The 21,165-nt window shown below is 40.8% G+C and overlaps 1 protein-coding gene across 7 annotated transcripts in view; it reads left to right on the forward strand.

Moving 5' to 3' along the window:
* The window catches only part of GRID2 (glutamate ionotropic receptor delta type subunit 2), a 792,384-nt gene that overhangs the window by 192,180 nt on the left and 579,039 nt on the right, over positions 1-21,165 (forward strand). The gene's annotated exons all lie outside the window — the stretch shown is intronic.

A 21,165-nucleotide genomic window follows, 5' to 3' on the forward strand; every position in this document is an offset into this window, starting at 1 on the left:
GAGTTTTCTGAAAGAGGACATGGCTGGCTGGCTGCAACTCTGATACAGCACTCCAATCTAAAACATTTTGTTGTAGGGTTCTACTTGTTCATTTATTTACTAATTTTATATACTTCTTTTGCCTTTAAAAAAAAAAATCAGAGCTGTTGGCAATCAAATGAAAACACTGATGCTGTTTGGTAACTTTTCAAAGAATGTCTCAAGTGCTGAACACAAAGCAACCCTCTATGAAAATGGATTCTCCCCTTCCTTAAATGGAGAAACCAGCCTTGTAATTAAGAGAATATAACATAGTAAAGAAGGCTGATTAGAAAAAAAGGTTAGTTAGAGTTTGGTGTCCCTTTTGTTGACAGCCATTGTGGAATAGCAGAAGGGCAAACGTAAAAAGTTCAAGGTGGGTTTATGTTTTTACCCACTGGAATATATTGAGGTGGAGTAAACAAGAGTGTAGACGTTTATTGACTGTAGTACAATAAAAGTGCTTATAAGTCATTCTTCACTGCAGTGTCTTCAGATGCTGAATATTAATGCAGGCAGCTTATCGCTTGGGAAGGAATTTAGGATGTAATTCAGATACATGTACACTGTTACTGCTACTCAATAGTTCTGTAAGTTTTGTGAAAGGTTCCTCTTTCTCCTGCTGGGAAGGTTTCTCCTGGCTATATTTTGATATTTGCTGGGCTCATGTTCTAAGTCTTGTACAACAGCAAACCATTATGGCTCCTGGAGATCGGATGAACAACTGTGTGATATCAAAGGAGGTTAATGGCATTTCCGTTTAGTGCCTGGAATAAAAGAAAGTGTTGTTTCCTTCTTTCATTCCTCCTTGTGGCCTGTGAATCTCTGGGGAAATATCCACAGAAGTTTACAAAGTGGCTAAGAGAAAGAAATATCCACTGCCTTAGTTACAACCTTTGGCCAGAAGATCGCTCCTGCAATTTTTCACTTCCTTGACTTCACATGCATGCTGCAAAGTGGGAAGGAGTGAGGTCTTTAATTCAGGGGCATTTCACACACATTATTTTCTGCACAAAGATACAAAAAGAAAGATCCTTAACCCAAAGCACAACAGACATGGGCCTTAAGGAAACAATTCTTCAATCACAAATGTAGCATTTAATACAGATAAACTACAAACTGAACCTAAATGCCTAGCAATGGTCCACAAGCAATATACGGTATAACAACAATACACATAATAATACAATGATATAATATGTGCATATAATTTTCCACCCTAAGAACCAGAAGTGTTTCAGCCAATGCTTTTCTTCTAGAATATATAGCCTGTGCAACCAATCCACATTTGGAAACATAGGGAGAAAATAAGTTGCTGTATACCAAGTCAGACCATTGGTCCATCTAGCTCATTATTGTATGTATATTAACTGGCAGTGGTTCTCCAGAGTTTCAGATAGGGCCTCTCCCAGTCCTACCTGGAGATGCTTAGGATTGAACTTGGGGTTTTAATGCATGCAAAACAGATGCATGCATTTCCCATTTGCAGAACCATGCTAGAATAAATACAATGCCTGAGCCTGGTTACAGGTTATCACAGAAGAGGATCACACCCCTACAAATATCGCTGAAAGGCATTTGAAACCATATGTTGACTATATTAGCAGAGGGGGATGCTAAGCCCATGTTGAACAGATATCACTGAAGCCAAATTTGTGGATAAACATTAAATATCCTAGTGTGGGAGCTTCAATAACCTAGCAAAATATCTGCCCACACATTGACAGGAGGGTTGCAAAAGGCTTCACTCCTTACCATAGGGTGACTTGATTCTAGTTTCTACAGTGGTTTATATATTTTTTACATTTATATCCCAATTTCCTCCAAAGAACTCAAGGTTGTGTACATGGTTCAAGCCTTCCAGTGAAAATTTCTCGTATTCCAGCTTCTATATGTTCCTAACTGGGTTTTTAAAACCCAGATTATTTGCTCCTATATCTTTTCTGGATAGATTTATTTTTATTAGGAAGGCTATATTTTTAAGTTAGATTTCATACATACCTAAAGGTTTCCATGGAGAAAATGTTTTAGATACAAAATCACAGAAGCTTGCATTTTCTTCTACCACCCAACTCCCCACTTTCACACAAAATTACATGGGAGGTGATCAAGGAATTGAAAGGTGAAAACATTTTTTTAAAAACCTTACAGAATTAGGCCACACCATTTTTAACTGCATCAAAGCATCAAGTATGTAAGGCTCCTTAATTCTGTATGAATTATTGTTTAGTTAAAGGTTATGAATCGTAGCCTGCCATCCAGCTAATGGCAAGTAGCCAGTAAACCACTTAGAGAAAATTCCTGCTCGGCTGTGCAGAGTGTAATAGAGTGTAAGTACTTGAATGAAAGGCTTAGCCAGCCATGTATATAGTCTGTGCTTGTGTACTGACTGTGAGAAGGTAGAGGGTTGCAAACCTGATTTGTCACCTCCAGATTGCCGGTATTTTGCTGGAGGGATTCAAGTGCATACCAGAAATTTAGGTTTGTAGAATTAAAGTGGATTAAAGTGCTCTATCACCCTTGTGCAGCAATTTTGTTAAAAAATCAGTACTTTTGAGGTTAGAAAAATGATGAGGAAATGCACCAAAAGGTGTGGGGTGGAGGAATGATTTATAAGAAGATGTATAATCACTGCAGAAACAAATCAGGATGAATGCTTATTGTCATATAAGCCCTCCAAAAAAAACCCCAGAACAAATGCTTAACGAAGCCCAGACATAGTCTAACCTCCACAGCAGGACCTTTGTGCAGCAGGACCTGCTGTGTTTACTAACAGGTCATCTGGGGCCCTAAGTACTGGACACAGTCCCTGCTTTTTCTTGGTGTTTATGAAGTTTCAAAGCAATATTAGCATAGGAGCAATGCATCGATACTGATACATAAAAGAGTGACATACTAGTTGCAGAAGTGTTAATGATGTTTCCAGTGAAACATCTCATTGCCTGTCTCTTATTATTTGGTTCCAGGTCCAGTGGATGAGGGATACTTCCACATTGTCAAAAGGAAAACAAAACAAATCTTAGAACCAGGCAGAGAGCCTTCTCAGTAGTAGCACTCACCCAGTGGAACGCCCTCCCATCAGTTGTTAAGGAGATGAGTAACTCTATAACCTTTGGAAGACATCTGAAGGCAGCCCTGCATAGGGAAGCTTTTTAATGTGTAATATTTTACTGTGCTTTTATATATGTTGGAAGCTGCTCAGAGATGCTGGGGCAACCCAGTCAGATGGGTGGGGTATGACAACAACAACAACAATTAATTATTTCATTGACAAGTTACCAAAAAAGAGGGGCAAACAGGAGGGACATAGAGACAGATAAACACAGAGAGAGAGAGAGGGGGGGAGAGGGAGGGGCCATCTTTGAGGGGGCCATCTTTAGATTTTACTTGGAGAAGATTTTACTTCAGATGAAGGACTATTCTTTGGAAAATAGGACACATGGCCCCCTCAAAGACGGAACTTGCAAAAAAAAGGGAGGGAGGCAGACATCCAAAGCTTCCCAATGAACTTCTTAGTGGTGGTGCCAAGACTTTGGAACCCACACCTCATAGAGATTTTCCAGTCCCTTTCTCCCAGCTTTAAATTAAAGCTAACTTTTAATTGGTGCCTGCAGTTTTGGATAAGTTCTCACAGAAGGTTTAGTGCTGTTTCTTCTTGTAGATAATTTTTGATGTTGTTGTTTTACTTTTAATTGAATGAAATCTTACTGTTCTGTCTTACTACGTTGAACCGTTTTCTATTGTAATACGTCTTGGGTTATAATTGTATTAATATGGTAAATGAAATGAAACAACGAACATGCACAAAAGCACTTCGGCACAGCAGCTCTTCATTCGGTGGGCATAATTCCTTGCCACATATGTTGGCTTGTTTACATGTAACACTGAGACACCAGTACCAGCCAACACCCCTATGTTATCTAAAGGGTGTTTTTTTTGAGGTCACCATTGTGGGGTTGCAATGCTTGAAAACCATTTGGCAAAGCAAGGAGGGCATCAGAGGCTGCTGGTTCTGGATGTAATGAAAGGGGAGCAGATTGCTGGCCCTGCTTAAACACTTTCTGAAAAAATGTGCCTAACAGGCACAAACCACCTTATTTCTGAGTCAGTCAGTACTTTCCTCCCCACAATGCAAACAGATGGAAAGGGCAAGATGTGGGAAAACAGACTGAGTAGGAGAGTGCAGGGTAGCTGAAGCTGGGTGCAGATGATGATGATGATTAATACCCCACCCATCTGGTTGGGTTTCCCCCAGCCACTCTGGGCAGCTCCCAACAGAATATTTAAAACACGATAAAACATCAAATATTAAAAACTTTCTTAAACAGGGCTGCCTTGTTTACCGTATTTTTCGCTCTATAAGATGCACCAGACCACAAGACGCACCTAGTTTTTGGAGGAGGAAAACAAGAAAAAAAATATTCTGAATCTCAGAAGCCAGAACAGCAAGAGGGATCGCTGTGCAGTGAAAGCAGCAATCCCTCTTGCTGTTCTGGCTACTGTGATAGCTGCACAGCCTGCATTCGCTCCATAAGACGCACACACATTTCTCATTACTTTTTAGGAGGGAAAAAGTGAGTCTTATAGAGCAAAAAATACGGTATTTCCTTGACACCTGATCGCTTAGTCTGGTCTGTCTTGGGTGAAAACGACAAAGACTTGAATTAGATAAGGCATTCGAGGATCCAAAGATCCGCTTTAATGTGCAGAGAGTGTTAGTTGTAAGGAGCTCTTAGTCCCGGACGTGCTCACTTGTAGGTTGCAGTCACACTGTCCAGAAACAGGTTCATCTGTTTCCTCATTCTGCTGTTTGTGAGAACTAGGCACTTTGTCATATTGCGGTTCCAACAGCAGGTCTCTGATGACCTGCCAGATTTGGCACAGCAGCCAGCTTTGGGGGAGATTCTCAGCTGCTGAATATACATCTCTTCCCAGGGGTGTGTGATACAAAGCTCTTGCGGGGGGAAAAAATGTCTGAAGGTTCAGCTCTAGCCTTTGGCCCTACTGAGCCTCCTTGTAGCTTGTGAAGGTGTGAGAAGGGAAAAGAAATACCTGACAGAATGCATGCATACATGTATGAGTGTGCTGAAGTAATTTCTGATATAGGAATATGTTGAAAAGGCCTAGGAAAGATGAGGGAGTTGAATGTAGGGATTGGAAACAAATCAAATTCAGTTTGCATTTGAAGGGAATCTTAACTCATTTGCAGTTCCTGAAAGAATAGAAGAAGCAATAACACAGCCATCCTTCAAAATCCACACTTCTCCAGATTTTGCAGTGCAGCTTTCCAGCCAAGTTATGTGTACAAGAATGCATGTAAATGCATGCATTACTGAAAATAACATGGAAAAATATATTAAGGGAACCACTTTGCAAAACTGCATGCAAAAATCTTTATACTACTGTAGTAGAGATTTGAACTGCAAGGCTGATAAACTCTCATTCTGCAATTGCATGAAAGGTTTTGCCATACGGTACAATGCAACTGTGTTTACACTGGAAGAATTCTTTATTAACAAGCAAAGTGTCTAAGAGTTTCTCTCAACTGGGGGGAGGGACTCCAAATGCTATTAAAGCAGAATGTATTTAATTTAACCATTGTTCCATGTGCCACTCAAAGCACATAATGGAATAAACTTAAACTTTCAGAGTGAAGGGCAACCCCTCTGGAGCATTTGTTCTTTTTTTTTTTAACCAGAGCAACCTGCAAAGCAGCAGGAGGACTTTAGAGTTCATATCAACCATAGCAAAATAGGCAGACGGTGTGATGTGTTTTGTAAGTAGTTGGTTTAGCACTGACGCGAACCTGTTAAGAAAGACTTACCTGCCATGAATCTTTTGAAAGAATCTTTGGAATTGCTGATATGCTTGATAAAAGGATAAGCAGAATCTACTTTATTGGTATAATTGCCCACAGGCGCATTTCACACCGTTCACAGGGCAGCCCTGCTGCTGAGTGGGACCAATCCCAGCTCCCTAATGGTCTGTATGCTATACAATGAGCCAAAGTTACTCCCTATGAAAGGGAGAGGGAAATTCTGCTATTGGGAGGTGAGATGTTGTTTTTTAGGAGGGGCGTGTGAAAAGATTTGGACTTAATGAAATGTGGTAGCAAAGTGTGCACCCCACCACCTCTGTGATTAAATTTTGCTAAAAATAAAAAATGCCTAGTCAAGCTCGATGGCCCTTGTGGTCTCTTCCAACTCTATAAGCTATCTGCTGAAGATGGACCAGAATGCCCTTTGAAACATTCCCATGGGAATTTGGGCAAATAACCAGCATGAACTGTGCCAGGGTCAGGAGATTCCAGTGTGCCTTGTGCCCACTCCAAGCAGGCACACGCAAAACTTTTATATGCTAGGTTTGAGAGCAGGAGAATTAAAGCCCCTTCATTTAAGTAACTTTACCCAAACCTTCTCCCAATTCTCTCTTTGAAAACTTCGTGGAATTTCTCCTGCCCTCTTTCGATTTTCAAGGCTGTTTTCTCTTGCCACCCTGTTGCCTAAAAAAACACACACATCACCCTGACTGCTTAAATCATCTTAGGAGTACGGCTGAAAATGTAGTGTGTGAATACCTCCAGAAGTAGCTTTAAAGCATAAAAGGGTACATCTTCTGCACTATTTTCCAGCACACTCACCTCTGTGTGCATGCTGTGGAGAAAGAGGACAGAGATCAGGTTTTCAATCAGTCTCATCATACTAGTACTTGAAGTAGAAGCTTCACAACAGGCAAGAGAAAGTCTTATTTCATACAACACAGATGGCTTGGCTTAAAAGCGATTGTAGTGGATGCCAGATATTAGCCATGATAATAAAATGGAACCTCCAGCTTCATAATCCATTTGAATATTAGTTGCTGGGGAGCAAAAATGAGAGGGGATTATTGCCTTCTAAATCTACTTTTTAGCTTTCCAGTGGCGTGCCGTTACCTACTGTGAGTGGCAGGATGCTGCACTTGATTGGACTTTGGTCTGATCCAGCAGAACTTTTTTTTATGTGCTTGAGCAACTGGGCCTCAAAATGCAGCTAGCAACCATACATAAGCACAAGTTGGTATTTCCCCAGTAAAGGAAGGTGGGAGACAGAAATCATTCACTGTTGAGTGTTATTAGTGCTGTGATATCTCTGATATATTCAAGAAGCTCAATGAAATGGCAGTTTCTTCAGAGTGATCCTGATACCAGCTCACAGCTTGGGCATGTTAATTTGGACCACCAGTGGAAAAATGTTGTCTAAAGAAGAAAAACACAGATCGCAAAGACCAACACTGCCCCCCATGACATCCACTCTGGGATTTTTTTTTGGGGGGGGTTGCCTTGCCTTCTCCTTGATAGAAATTCCCAACTTCCCATCATATCAGTAAATGTTCCAGATCTCAATTCAGAATCTATACATACTGGATATGATCCTTAGGACATGCTAGTTGACTGTGATGAGTGTGATGAATACTGTACCTGATCATCTCTGATACAGAAAAGCCCTCTTCAACACCTTTCCTCATATTTAGTGAAGTTATCATTGATGGGAAGGAGGGTCAGAAGAGAAAGAGCAGGGGAAGAGCCATGTTGGGCTGGTTGACCTTGCTCCTTGATTCCACTGCCAAAAGTCCAGGAGTCAGCAAAGCAAAAAGGAGTGCTGGCCTACCAGAGCTCTCTTCCTAGGGATCAAGACTCCTTTGTGTGGGCAGCTCTACATAGACAGGAGCACATTGAAAGGGTAGTTCCTGTCACAAAGGCCTTGCTTTATAAAGAGTTCTCACTTGTATAGATTTTCAGTGAGTGACAGATTGTCCCATAATATTTGACCTAGCCTTGTCACTTTTGAAGCCGTTTTCTTTTCCCTGGAGCCTTTCTTACTTAACCAAAAGGAAAGGGCAGTGTTGGCTGAATCTGATAGGCAAGCACAGACCCATGCAGTTTATTTCCAGTTGCAATAAAGTCCTAGAGTGCAATTTTGGCAAAAGCATTTGACAAAACAGCCTGTTCCAGGCACTGTCAGCCACCAGCTCCCAGTATCATGGACTGTCATGACTGTGCAATGTTGTTCTGTTGTATTTTTTATTTAAAAAGTTTAGGGTCCCACACTCTGCACCATAATCTGTTATGCAGAGTTTGTCCCTGACATTTATAGTTACTTGTATTTCCCCCCTGCCTGGTAGGTAAGGAGGGGAATAGTAGCTTGGGGATAGTTAACAAAGAGTTAACTATTGTGCTTCTAAAACAGAATGATCCATCACTCACTCCACATATTAATCAATAGTGCTTAATTGCATGGCATCACATTTGCAGTAGAAAACTCAGGGGTACCTTTTTTTTCTTTCTTTGAGGGGTTTATATTCCTCCATATTGGTATTCTACAAGGCGAGAGGTTTCATTTTTATTCAACTCTTACACTTGGCAGCTTTTACCGTTATGCCTATTAACTTTTATAGATGTCATACATTTTTATGTTAATCCTTCCACACTGTGTATGGTGAGAAGTCTGATCTCTGTTCATCAAACTGGTGTACAATAAAAAAGTATTGCACGCCTTCAAAATAGTTAAAAGGGCTCCTTTTTTCTTGTTTGACAATAATTTATTTTCTTCCTTCCTTAAATAATAAAAATAAATTTACAAATGAATTACAGCTGGCATAACATTCAAAAAGGAGAGGTATAGTAGTCATGGAAGACTTCAGCTACCCCAATATATGTTGGAACCCAAATTCTGCCAAGAATGTGAAGTCCAACAAATTCCTCAGTTGCATCATTGACAATTTCATTTCCCAGAAGGTGGAAGAAGCAACAAGGGGATCATCTATCTTGGACCTGATCCTCACTAACAGAGAGGAAGTGATAAATGAAGTGGAAGGCTGGGAGCCTTGGAAGGAAGTGATCATGTCCTTGGATTTCATGATACAAAGGCAAGGACAAGCTGAGTGTAGTCAGACATGCTCTTTGGATTTTAAGAAGGATGATTTCAAAAAGCTTAAGGAACTACTGGATGTGAGAAACCATGGCAAGAAATACTCAAAGAGAAATGAGTCCAAGATGGATGGGAGTTTCTTAAAGGTGAAATATTGAAGGCACAAATGCAGGCAGTTCCAACGAAAAAGAAAAGTGGGAGGCAGTGTGGCTGCGTAAGATGCTTATGGATGTGCTGACTTTTATGAAGAGCTTGTATAAGAAATGGAAGAAAGGGGAAATCACAAAAGTATATATGATGGAGAAGGTCCATTGGGCCAAAGCTCAGAATGAGTTCAGGTTTACAAGAGAGGTTAAAAATAATAATAAAGGGGACTGGAGGAGCTTCCTTAGATCTAGGTGGAAAAGAGAATTAGAGCTGGGTGTCTTCAACATACTGATGACACCAAACCTTCCCAGCACCACCTTCTGTGTTCACCCCTCCAGAAACGAAAAGAGAAGCTGTAAAACATTCTAAGGAAATGTTAATTACAAAACGATAACGATAATAAAAGAAAACAGCAACAGAAGTAGCAAAATAAAACATGGTGTATGCAAAACTTAAAGCAACAGTGGGTCAAAATCGAATAGCAGTTCTGTTTGACCATGGCCACAATAATCTGTTGTGTGTGTGCATACATGGATATATACACACACACACGGCAGGACAGGTATTTCTTTTCTTGCACTGTATTAGTGGCTTCCTTTGTGTTCCTATAATGTCCAGCTGAGAATTTCTCAGAGAACCAGCTGAAGCCCCATTACATCTGGCAGAGTAAGATGCTTGATTACAGGCAATGAGTCCATAGCACTAATTAATGTTCACAACCTCTAGTTAGAGAGGGAAGGTGGTGGAGCGTAGCCGGCTATTTCCAGGTTTGTTTCTATTGTACGTTCTCAGCCAGAGTTCTGGCTTACTGACAGAAGGAAATGAAGTGAAATGGATCAAAAAGAGGGCTGGCTGCTTTAGTCTTCTGTAAACAGTTTACAGTGAGATTTTTTTTTTTAAAAAAGTAGTTGTTTGTTAATGATCAAATAGAAATGGAGGCTGAAATGTGGTTTGAAAAGAAGACGAGTACTTCAGGGAGCAAGAATGACAGGGGAGGATTATTTCCCTTGGGAAACTTTGCCTCCAACTTCAGTAATAAAACATGGTCTGTACACGGCCCTCTTCTGTCTGACACTATTTTTCCCCAGAAGAGATGCAAGACAGTGTTTCTGAATCTTTAAATTGTGCTTGCATTTATATATTTACTGGATAAAATGTGCACAACTGAACATTGTCATTTGGGTTGCCATTTGTCCTACTTTACAAAAGACAATCCTCTAGAATTTGAAGCGCTGTCAGATTACAGTCCCCTGTTGACTGAGTCCTCTATTTGATGTCCAAATGAAGTCAGGTTTAAAGATAAGGAGTCATAAGAAGGGAGATTGGAAAAGGGCTTGAAGTTGCCCGTCACCAGGTAGTAGCTGGACAGCAGAAGAAGCAGGTGTACAGATCACCTCACCACAGTCATCCCCACTGTAAAATTTATGCAAATATGTGTCATCCTTTAGGGGTAACACTGGCTGAATGAGCATTTCAAGAAGCCGTGGGCACTTAGGAATTACAAAGATCCGTAAGAGAATAAGTGATTGGCAAAGCAAAAGTAGCCAAAATCAGCTCCGAAATACACAAGTGAATGCAATCCCTTCCAGGTGCTTGTGGTCTTCTTGTCCTCTCTGTTACCTCCTACTACCAGTAACACCCTTTGATACCACTACCTACTTGACTAAAATATAATAGAGGTGTTGGAGAGAAGGGTACCCTGCTGCACATAAGGACACAGAAAGAGGATGTACCATCAACATTTTGGAGTGGAAGGATCTATTAACCTCCTTCCAGATTTATCACCTCATTCTGTTGCATGTGTAGACTAGACCAGAGTGGCAAATCCCCAGGAATGACTAAGACTGTTGTCTCTTGTGCTTTAGCGGTAATGAACATTTTCTTTCTCTTCTTTCAGTTATAGTTAAAGCATTTAATGACTTGGATACTTTATTTTTCTAAATGTCTTGCTTAATTTAATTAAGAATAATTTTCTGTATGTGTACTTCTGTTGATTCATTGTTCTTTTGCTATTGGCCATAGCATGACCACAGAACTGCAACTGAGTACAACTGTGATACCTTTTAAGACATAAATTGATATGCAGTTCATCCAGCTGCTCAAAATATAGTAGAATTTCAGAGGCACCGGCTACAGAAAAACCAACCAATCTACTAAAAGCCCCTTATAATCTCATTCACTTATTATGGAGCTGCTGCGCACAAATGCAGGAGGTTATGTGATGGTGTTATTCATGAGGTCATCTTGCTTTTGGCAGGGCAAGAGCTCTCTCTCCCTTTGTAGCTTTGGAGCTGATGGGAAAAGAGGAAGGGATGCTGGGAAACTTGTAAGAGGTGATTTGAGGTCAGCTGCTTATAGCAGCACAAGAGGGAGTGCAGGAGAAGTAAATTAAAAATATCCCCATTCCTGAGAGGTTCATATCTAATAGGATTACTGCAATGTAACCTAACACCATAAGCAGCAAATTAAGCCATTGACAAAGAAACAGGAACCCAAACTGGCTATGAGTCTGTTGAAATGGACATTTTGGAGGGTCTGGCTTAATACAGTGAGAAGGAATTGGAGTTTGCTTGATTTGTCACCCTTGCACAAACAACCATCACGTTAGGAGAGGTGGTCCTAGCCCCACAATTGTCCCCATCTTCACAGGTGTACACATATTGGAGCGGACCTTACATGCCTAGAACAGGCTCCCATCTACAGATGTGCCCCAACCAAGGCATGGGCAATGTAGTTTGGGCCAGGAGGCATGGCCCTGTTCTCTCCCTCATATGATATGCACCTTAGATGCAGATGAATCTAGAGATGCTTGAGGAATTTGATCTTTGCTGATTCCTACATGTCACAGCTCCTGAGTCCAGCAGCAGTCAAGACTCTCAAGTTTAGGAGATAGGTCAGGTGCAGTTCTCTGAGCTTGCTATGGCTTATCAGGATATTACTGATGGACACTAGTGCTCCCCCTCCAAGAACCTTCCTTGCCTGTAGAGCAAGAGCCCAGACTCTCACAGGTATCTTTCACTGAACCTGAGGAACCAAATGCTTCCCATAAAACATTAGCAGTCCACCAGTGCAGGAGGCTATGGAATAGAGCAGAAGTGCTCACTCTCATGCGAGAAGCTTAGTCCTTTCAAAATCTAAAGTTAGCCACAAGGGAGCAGAGCCTAGGAGAGGACATCTGGGGGCAGAGGCAGAAAAAAAGCCCAGTCTGTGTTGACCTTTCTCAGGACAAGTTGCTCATTTGCACTGTCTTGATCCTGCAGCCTCTTACTTGCCTCACTGCCGCCATGACACTATGGGAATTATTATTTTGCACCCCTCAGACTAATGTGCAGGTTAGATATTAGCTATCTACCTGATTCCACATTCTCAAAAATGTTATGATAGATAGAGATCTCCAAAGTTTAGGCTACTGCTGACTCAACAATTGTCCTGCTCATTTGCAGGACCATTCTGTCTCTCTCCCCCCCCCCCATGAAAATGTGGGGCAGTTTCTACTGTTTCAGGGGAGGAATTTTCCCAAAGCTTTTGGTGTGATGTTGTCTTGCCTTATTTTATTTTGAAAAGGTAGCCAAGAATAATATTTTCAGCTGAAAATATCAACACAGCTTTAGTATCAAAATATACATTCATGTATGTATTTTGAGAGAATATATGCATTTAAATATACCATATTTTTCCATGTATAAGACTAAGGTTTTTTTACAAAAAAAAAAAGGTTTAAAATCGGGGCTCGTCTTATACACGGGTAGTGCTGAGGGGTGTTTTCTTAATTTGGAGTCTCCCAAAATAGGGGGCATCTTATACACAGAAAAATATGGTATATTTTTGAGGGTACTTTTTTCAAAAAGATTAGTGCAGAAACAGAACAAAGAGGAATGATGGGTCAAAACTTGTGAAAGTAGCCCAGACTGGAAACTGACATATTCTTCCATCACTATGTGCATATTTAGTTAGCTCAGGAATGATTCTTTCCTCTTAGGTAAAACAACATAAAAATCTTAACCTGTACAGCAGCGATATTCAGTAGGTTAAAAAAAACATTTGAAATCGTTCTAGCTAGCTAGTGTTTTGGCTTCACCTGCCCATGGGGAATGATTTACCTTCCAGAGTCAGCTTAGGTAGCAGTGGGAAATGACACGCAGGCAGTATTATGGAAAAATCTGTGTGCGCAGAACTTTAGAAATTTCAAAAGATTCCATTTAATAGAAGTAGCATTTCTGGCAGGCTGAAACTGAGTTGCCTGAATACATTTCTAAAGCAACTTGCTTGCCTTTCTAACAGCAACAGCGACAACAAAAACTCATTTCCTTTCTTCTTAGGCCAAGCAGTTGTTGCTAATGTAGTTGGCAAACAGGTCCGTTATCTCAAAGTGCTGACTCCTGTGCTGTTACTTGCTGGGCTGCGAAGTAATTTCCGTCAACAACTCGTCTGTGGGAAATAGTATGGGCTGTTTCATATAATCTTTGGGAGTGATGGGGCCTGCCTACTTAGGATTTAGTCTTTCATTTTATTCTATTTTTTGGCAGACTGGAAGAAATCAGGTGACTGGCAGATGGTATGGCTTACAAGAGCCAAGTAAATTTGTTAGCTCTCCTTTTCCTCAAATCAAGGCCAATTGATTAGCATGGCAGCTTTGCAGCCTTTTTATTGGGCAAGCGTCAGCAAATCGGGCTATGGGGCTTGTCCTCTTTCCCATCCTCTAACTGGGTAATAACTCCCAAGCGTCTTGACTCCAAACAGCTTTTCAAGCCCATGTCTGAATTACTGCTGCAATTTTAACCTGTGTGTGCAACTAAATCATTCTAAAAAACGAAAAGTAAGAAGATATTGAGCAGCTTAAGTATTTATGGCCCCCAGTTAAACCGATGCTGGACACTGGGCAAAATAACCTATTTCTACAGGTAGTTGGATTCATACATCACTAGTCAAGTATGCGAACACGTTGTAAACTAATGGCACCAAGCTACGCATGGCTGCAGCCATATTGGCAGTATGTATTCTCCACCTTTTTTATTTATTCTGAAGAACATATAGATCAAGGGAACATAGGTGACTGTCTTATAACAGATTGGACTGGTTGTCTGTCTAGGCCAGTGTTCTTTTCTCTGACTGGCAGCAGCTCTCCTGGGTCTCTTGTAGATGTCTAATCTTTTTTGTTGCCTATGAACCTGGGACATTCAATAAGTATATACTCTATGACTAGCAGTAGTTCCTACCTTTGACACAATCGGTCCTAAGTGCCCTTCCAATCCCTATTCTTCAAGGCTAGTAATACCCAGTAGAAGGGGATTGAATGGATATTTTCTGGGAGTGTGTAATGCCCACCACCTTGAAAGAGAGAGCGGTGGGCCCTTCTTGAAAAAAACTTTCCTGGCTCACCATGGATAGGTTGGATAGCTCTCTTGGTTAGAACATGGTGCTGATAATGCCAAGGTTGCAGGTTCAATCCCCGTATGGGACAGCTGCATATTCCTGCATTGCAGGGGGTTGGACTAGATGATCCTCGGGGCCCCTTCCAATTCTACAATTCTATGATTCAATGGATTTAGAGGGTTTAGAGAACTTAGAACCCAGTCTCTAATATGTGTCTCCTGTGTAAGGTGATTGAGAGGGTGATGGCCAGACAGCTGCAGATATACCCGAAGGAAGCAGATTATCTGGATCCATTCCAATCTGGCTTCAAGCCCAATTTGGAAACGTAAAAGCTTCAGTCACCTTGATTTAGGATATTTATCAGGAGAGAGACAAGGGGTATGCAACCCTGTCGGTTCTCCTTAACCTCTCAGCAGCTTTTGACACCATTGCTTCTCATACCTATGCCGCATTGAGTGTCATGGCATATTTTACAGTGCAATCATGTATATGTCAGCTCAGCAATACGTTACAAGGTTTTCAGTGAAGCTTACGCCTAGGTTAGTGTGTATATATTCAGAACTTTTAGCAGCCACGTAAGCTGATTGTATCAATAGACTCATCCTGACTATTAGAATTCAGGTTTAGAGGGCATGACTCACCAATGGTCTACACACAGTTTTTAGATTTGGATCTTCAATCATTTTGTTTGCTCTGACTTCTGTTGTCCTCTTCCTTATTATTGCTTTTTCATTCAGCCTTCACAGTATTTTGTACACATAAAGAATAACAGTTAGAGTGGCACAGAAACAGAAGACAGAAGGTTGTTGTTATTTACATGAACATGGATTTAATTTCCATGTTTAGGTGTACATGAATCTAACTGCCCGAACATTCACCTGTGGCAATTAAAAAGTCCTTATTTGCTTGCTAAGAACAGTTGTGACTAGATTACTGTTCTTTCCCCATTTTCCGAAAACCATTTTTATTAAGTTTTCAGGGCGAGAAGATGAACTTTAGTCAGTGGGAAAAGCTTATTCAAAACCTTTAGACGGAGTCATTAAAAATATCTCTATGGGGATTTTTCTTTATTGAGCAGTAAGCAGGAATTTTAAAGAAAGTCAAAATAAGGGGAGGGCTGATTATTCATCCTTTGATTGAGGTGGATTATTGCAGTGTCCCAGTTCTCCTAAAGCACCTAGGAAAAATAAAGCAATAATTTAATCATTAGGACAGGGACTCAAAGTTCATTATGATGATAATTCATTTCTGACAGGCATGCTGTGAGTTATTGAACTTGAGAAGTTTTAAGTCCATGGATGCAATTGCAAGAATCACCTCCTGGGCAAGTCCTACTGCAAGATGGAGGAGTTACACTTATGTCCAAAGTCTGTTTTTCTGTGCAAGCACACAAGCACTTATTTGTAGCGGCTGGACTGGTAAGTGAGACAGAGCCATAATAACACCCTGCAAGCTGATAATCAAACCATTTCATCGTGTTGTAATTGACTCTGTGCAGACTTATAACTGCATTCGTCAGTCTTCATTTGTATATATATTAAACATGAGGATTCCTTTTGAGTGCAATTCTGTAACTTTACAAATAAGGGTCATCATGGTCATCTTCACTGACCCCACCCCCCACAGAGGTCAAGCTGCTATTTGAAAAAGAAAAATAGCAGCTGCTGCCAGTTTGATCCTGGAATGCCTTAGATCAAGGGCAGCCATAGGGGTGAGTGCAAAGCTTGGTTCAGTTTGCATTTTAATGCAAAACTTTCTTTTAAAAAAAATAATAATTATTATTACTTATTGTTTGTATACCACTCTTCATCCAAAGATCACAGGGCAGTTCACAAAATGAGGACACAAAATACATAATAAAAACAAGAACAAGAACAATCTAACAACCTCCCTCCCACTAAGACATTTAAAAGAACATAGAATGTTAATCATCCAAAGGCCTGGTTAAAGAGAAACGTTTTTGCCTGGCACCTAAAGATATGAAATTGATACTTAATGCATCCTTCCTGAAACAATATGGGAACTGAAATGCAGCTATTTTAAATTCATGGTTCTCTGAATTTTGTGATGTTCTCCATCCAGATAATGTGTACAGAAATGTGTATATTAAGTGAAGTACACAAAAACAACATAGAAAAATGAATTATATTAGGGGAAATGACTTGAAAAATGTGTATGTTAGGCAAAATTGCATCTATGTGTATAGTCTGGAAAATGCTGAGTAAAATGCTGATAAATACTGGGAAGAAGATTAATTGTTAAACCACTCTGGGAATTGTAGGTCAGTATGGGGAATAGAGGTCTCCTGACAACTCTCAGCACCCTTAACAAACTATAGTTCCCTAGATTCTTTGGGGGTAAGCCATGACTCTTAAACTGGTATTAAAGCACTTTAAATGTATGGTGTGGATGTGCCCTAGGAAAGATTTTGCAGTAGCTCCTTCTAGTCATTCATGTTTGATGAAATGAATGCACAACATTGGGAACATGATGTTGGCAGGCACTGTCTCTTACCTACAGGCATTCATTAGAATCTGTAGACAGCCGTCACTATGTGCAGTTAGCATGAGTAAAATTTGGGTGCCAATCCCATGGAAATTTTAATTTAATTTAACCTAAAGGTCTCTGGTGCCATCTTGTAGCTGAACGTGGTGGCCCTTCCATCAACCTCGTTTGCTGAATACACACAGCTTAGATTCTTAAAAGCTCTTTGGGGGTTTCCATGTTCATAGTTCAAACGGGTAAGCAGATCACTTTCTGGACTGTGAAGAAAATTCCTGTCACTGTGTAAAATTGTATCATTATGATATTATGGAGTTAAGGTCACTGAGGGAGAAAAGCATTGCCACACTCCATTTATTGAAATAGCCCTCATTGGTACAGAAGTCACAAAATGAGAACCACAAGGGTATGCTCTTTAGCACTATGACTACATGAATTCTAAGTCAGTAACACTTCGGCTTTTGCATGCTAATTCTAAGTTGCTGTGGCCCAAAGTGATCATGATATGAAATATATGTATGTGGAGTTTTTTGGGGGGAGGGAATGGGGCAGAGTTTTAAAGTGCAAATTGCATCAATACAGAAGGGTTGCATCTGACAGCAGGCAGAGAGGGGAAAACGTAATCCTTTCATTTCTGAAGGAAATATGTCTTCTGCTATTGGCTTTTGGAAGGAAATCTTCCACAGGCATCACTATAGGACTTTCTCCCAATGCAAATAATAGGACTTTGCAAGTAAGGGATTTCTCTGTTGCAAGAGAGGAAGGAAGAGTTAGACTCCCTTTCTCTCCCTGTTATACTCTTATTAATTATCAAGCCACATACACAAATTTATTTATTTATTCATTTGTTTATTTATTTATTTACAAAAACCGTAAAAAGAATGTTCACAGAAGGGTTTTGTAAACAGAGGAGGAGGAAATACAGTTTTCGTTGATTTCATTGTCCCCTGAAAATCAACTCAAGAGAGTTGGGGTGCCATCCAGAACAGGGCTGAAGGTGATGTGCTGTGCTGCTTAGGGAATCAGTAATAATTATTAGTTGATACCTCTTGTATATCAGGAAAAGCCCCAAAATAATAAATACAAAGATGTATTACATGTTCAACCTTGTTTGGTGCTAAATGCCATGTTTGACAGTATTTAGTTTTTATACACAACACCTTTCCCCTCTCCCAAAAATAGCTTGAATATGGCTGGAGAATATTTTGAGAGTAATATATCTGTTTTTGTTTTTTAAAAAAATCTGTTTGCTGGATACTTTTTGTTTCTGTGCAACAGTCTAATTTTACTTATTGCCTCTACAAGCTTGAACAATAATTTTTATGAGTTTTTCATTAGGTTTGCTGAGCGAAAAGCACTGAATCTGATGTGTGTGTATGTGTGTGTGTGTGTGTGTGTGTGTGTGTGTGTGAGAGAGAGAGAGAGAGAGAGAGAGAGAGAGAGAGAACTGTCAATTATTTATGAATTGGTTTTTTAAAAAACAGAAATAAAAAACCTACACACTAGGTTTTTTCTGCTCCTTTCCCAGGTCTTAGTTTAATTCTGCAATTTCCCTCCATTACTTTATTTCTTCTATCCCCCAAGAAATCTAACTAATACCATTGTCTTCACACACTGCAGGGTATGTGTGCAGAATGCATACCATGGGGGATTGTGGGGCAGAACAGAGTCAAATCTTGAATCTATATTTCAAGTTTCTCCTTCTTGATGAGGCCAGAGTCAAATCTGCTGAACACAAGAGTGATTTGCTACACTTGTGAACTGTTGGTCTGCTTTACAAATGAGGTAGTTTCTCAGTGGTGTGTCTCCTTGTTGTGGCTATGTACCGTATTTTTGCTGTATGAGACGCACTTTTCCCCCTCCAAAAATTAAGGGGTAAATTTGCGTGCGTCTTATGGAGCGAATGCAGGCTCCAGAGCGCAGCGGGAGCCCTCCCACCGTGCTCCGGAGGCTTTGGGTTGCTTTCGCTGAAGCCAGGAGAGCTAGACGGATCGGTGCGCACTGATCGCTCTTGCTCTCCTGGCTTCACTTTGCTGGAGAGGTGCTGCGCAGCTTTCCCTCTCTGCCCAGCGCCCCTTCAGCAAAGCAGGAAGAGAAATGGAAGGGGCTCCATTTCTCCTGCCGCTTCACTAAAGGGGCGCTGCGCAGAGAGGGAGAGAATTCTTTTTACTTGTTCTCTCCCTCTAAAACAAGTTGTGTCCTATGGCCGGGTGCGTCCTATAGAGCGAAAAATACGGTAATTATCAAACCTGAAGCAGGAAATCAGAATCCACATTGTGCCTCCTTAGAGAAACTGTACTAGAGTAAGCACAACATGATGGAGAGGGAGGAGAGTGAAAAAGAAAAAGGTGTGGAGACAGGAGGCTCTCTCCTTTAAATGTGCTGCCCTGAAACAGTAGTTTCAATGGCTAATCTTGGAAAGTAAGACAATTGTGGAATTGAGACCATAATTATATACAGTGGTACCTCAGGTTAAGAACTTAATTCATTCTGGAGGGCCGTCCTTAACCTTAACACTTTTAACCAGTGCTTTTCTTCTAGAAAAAGGCTGCTGGTACTGTGTACCTTTGAGTACCCTCAGAAAAAAGCACTGCTGGTTGTTATTATCATTATCATTACCAGGGGCGGAGGAAGGGGTGCGGTGGGTGCAGGCCTCCCCGGGTGTTACCACTGAGGGGGGGTGACAAAATGTTGGGCGGCACTCACCGCAGGGCCTGCAGCGCACCCAAGTCCTGGGAGAGATATGGTGGATTGGGCACATGCAGGCTCCATGCTGCCCAAATGGTCCACCCGCTGCCCCCCCCAGCTGTAGGGTGGCTGAGTGGGAGGAGGCAGGCAGACTCTGGAGGCCCTGCGGTGCGCCCCGCCCCTATGGGCGGCTCACCCGAGGCTCCCAAGCAGCCGCTGCTGATCATTACCATTTAACCATTTTGAAATGAATTCTTAAATGTTGAATTTCCCTTGCTATACTTGAAACTATGTCATTACAGCATTTAGCAAGGCATTGTGATCCCTTCTGATTTGTTCTTCTAGTAAGTCACTCCAGAGGTTCATGGAGGACAAACTTTTTTTTTTCCTGTTGAGGTTCACATTCCATAATCTCTTGAGGCCCACATATGGCAGGAAGAGTGAAAGCCAGTGGTGGGTGGAGGCAGAATTAAAATGGTCAGGATCTCTCTCTCTCCCACCACCTAAAAATACAAATACTAGTTCGTTCATAAGTTCTGGAGTTATGAGAGAGGGATTTTTTTTTTTCTTTATCCACTTTCTTCACACCATGCATAATTTTATACATACACTGCCTCTTGCTTGCCTTTTCTCTGAAGTCCCAAATGTTTTATCTCTTTCTGAATACCTCCTTCTAGTATGGTTCAGTTTAGTGCACTGTCCGAGCCTTGAACCGCTTCCTCATCTCTTTCTTCTGTGTATGGAGGCCAAAGCTTTTGGCACAATAAAAAGTAAAAATTCACCCTTTATATCCTTTCCAGTTCATTAACAGAGGAAATAATGGCATTTAAGTGAAGTACTTCTCATTATGTTAAAAGTCACTGTTTTGTTACTAGATCATAACATATAATAGAAGGTCAATATCCAGAGTGTTGAGCAGAATCTGTGCTAATGGAGTAACATAATTAAAATTAATTGAGTATGATTCCACCTATTAAATGCATTAAGATTGATGTGAGTTATTTTCCCTGGCTGCTTTTTGTTAAGGTCCTGCATTGCTCAGAATGCCACCTCCTCTTGCTCTGTTATTGATGGACAAAAACCAGATTAGGATAGAATTGTTCAAAGGATTAAGGGAGTAGATGGATTTAACCACATCATCAAAGTCTCTTGTTGAACACAAGCTGGCTTTTACAAATGCCCTCCTTTCTTCCATATGATGGGTAATTCATGATAAGGTCTCTTTTAGATGTTCCCCACACTGGCACACCTGGAGAACCCCAGGGTCCCCATTCCTGCTGTATGAGTTGGGTTCGCAACAGGTGTATAATAAAGCTGCGATGAAGCCACTGAAAATACTTTTTAACATCTTCTCCCCATGCTAGTCAAGTAGCTGGAGATCTTGCTGAGTTTTCTACTGAAAGGCCAATGAATCATTAGTGCCACAGGAGAGAGTTTTAATAGCCTTTGATTAATCTGTAATCTTACCACCGCTGCAATATCTTTGGTAATGGAATTTTCAATTAGATTGTTATTTGAAACACAATTCATT

The sequence above is a fragment of the Podarcis melisellensis genome (genome assembly GCF_964234715.1).
Source record: "Podarcis melisellensis genome assembly, chromosome: 9".
NCBI classification, from domain to species: domain Eukaryota; kingdom Metazoa; phylum Chordata; class Lepidosauria; order Squamata; family Lacertidae; genus Podarcis; species Podarcis melisellensis.